This window comes from Pteropus medius, unplaced genomic scaffold (genome assembly GCF_902729225.1).
Source record: "Pteropus medius unplaced genomic scaffold, Ma_sr-lr_union100, whole genome shotgun sequence".
In the NCBI taxonomy this organism is placed as follows: Eukaryota; Metazoa; Chordata; class Mammalia; order Chiroptera; family Pteropodidae; genus Pteropus; species Pteropus medius.
Window position 1 is genome coordinate 2913436 of NW_024344371.1, and position 2280 is coordinate 2915715.

Here is a 2280-nt window from a genome sequence, read left to right on the forward strand (position 1 = left end):
TTTTTAGAAAAGATTTTCTTTACAATAGGAACGAAGTCTCTAAAGTATCTGTGGAATAAATGATAGGTGCGTGCAGCTTTTATGGAGAACTTTTTTTTTTTTAATAAAAGAAAAGAAAAATGATGAAATGTATTTTGTCCTCGGATAAGAAGATTTAATATTCCTGAATATGTCAATTCTCCCCAAATTAACTCGCAGATGCAATACCATTCTCATCAAAAAACCAATAGAGTTTTTCAAGCAACTTAAGTTTTAAAATTTAAATAGAAAAATAAAAGGCCTAGAATACCCAAGAAAAATTGGAGAAGAATAAGATGGGTGCTTATGCTACCAAATATCAATGTATATGTTACAAGGCTATAATTATTAAAACAATACGATATTCATATAGGGATTTAAAGAAAAGACCAGTGGAAGAGAGTAGAAAGTTCAGAAACAGACCTCTTCACATTTAGACTCCATAGATGACAGAGACATAAAAAATGAGCAGAGAAAAGATGGACTCCGATCAATGATGCCGGACATTTGGTTATTCATGTGGGGAAAATTTGAATTACGTTCCTAATTTACACCATTACCAAATAGAAATTAAAGTTTGTTAGAGACCTGAATCTAAGAAACAAATTTTTACAAGTTCAAAAGAAAATATAAAATATATGTATAGCTTTAGGATAGAGAAGTTTCCTTAATAAGACACAAAAAACACAAACCGTAAAGGAAAATACTAATATGTTTGCCTAAGTGGGGGAAAAAAAAAATCTGCACTCACCAGAGACCATAAGAAGGATTGGCCTGCTCAGGCCTGTGGCCACCACAGCCCACGGTGATGAGGTAGTCTTCTCCCAGCACTTCAGAGGCAATGTCAGACCCGGCTCCAACAGATGAGACTGCCCTGGGGATACAAGGCAGAGAGTAGACAAGCAGAGAGCAGGCTGCTCTGGGAAGTTCTCCTGGTAGGTGGGGAAATCGACTCCTTTCTACATGAAGATGTAGCTGTGTGATTGAATCTTTCAAAAATGTTATTCTGAGAGGTACAGAAAAGTTAAGTTTATCCCTTTGTGGTAGGGATAAACTTTGAAATCTTCTATTTCAAATCTTATCCATGTCAACTCTCACTTTTACTTCTTACTGACCCGCCTTCCTACTCCACCTCGTTATTTATTGAAACCTACGGCTTAGGGTGTTTATTTGGGATAGGAAATCTCACTAAAATGGTCCATCATGCAGGAACTAGTCCGGTGTGAAACTTCATAGCTTAGTGGCTAGAACAAAACTTATGCTTATTAAATTTGTGTGAAATCTGAATTGCTATAATGTTAGAGTCTGTTAAGAAAGTATTACAAATTTTTTCAACATATTAAACATGGAGAAAATAGTGCAATAAATACCCACATTCCCCTCATCCATATTAAACAGTTATCGAGTTTACCATATTTTCTTTTTAAAATGCTGTCTTGTCTACGGCCATGCTGCCCTGAACAAGCCCGATCTTGTCTGATCTTGGAAGCTAAGCAGCGTCGGGCCTGGTTAGTACTTGGATGGGAGACCACCTAGGAAGACCAGGTGCTGTAGGCATAAAAAATAAAAAAATAAGGGATTGTAAGCTGACAAGGTCCTTGCAATCTGTGAGGTCAACCGAGGATTGCCTTGCCTAAAAAATAAAAATAAAAATAAAAAAATAAGATTCTGCGTTTAACATTATTTGTGCCCTGAAATATGTTCCAATTTAAACACCAGAAAGATCTGGAAAAAGGTATGACCTGGCTTTGTCAGCCACACATCACATCTTTTCAAGTGACGCATCAGTGGGCTCTCCAATAAGCTCACCACTAACACCTGGGATCTAATGCTGGGAAAAGTGGAAGGGAACCCTCCATTATACATCACGTGGTAGGGATAAGGTGGTGCCTGTGGTCGGTTGTTTCCGTAATACGAGAAATCCAACCACATCAGAGCAAAGGCTTTTTCTTCAAAGGGAACATTTATTTACATGCCACACTCCACCTTCATTAAACAATGAATGAGTATAAAGCCCACTGACGAGGAAACTTTTCAAGGAAGAATCATCCGGGGCCAATGAGGGGCTTTCTTCTGCTGGGGCCTCTATTCCATTCCATTTGTGCTAGGAGATCTGAGGGGGAACTCATACCTATAGATTAAACTTCTACCTCCAGCCCGATGATCTTCACATTGAGAGCCCCAGTCCACACTCTCTCCCCAACTCTAGATGAGTAATCCTAAATGACTTCTAGCACCTTCACCTGGATGCCTCATGAGCAT

General features: G+C 38.5%; 1 pseudogene; it reads left to right on the forward strand.

The window, feature by feature from the left end:
• The first annotated feature begins 1456 nt into the window (after positions 1-1456).
• LOC120608635 (uncharacterized) lies at positions 1457-1575 on the forward strand (annotated as a pseudogene).
• Positions 1576-2280: the final 705 nt, after the last annotated feature.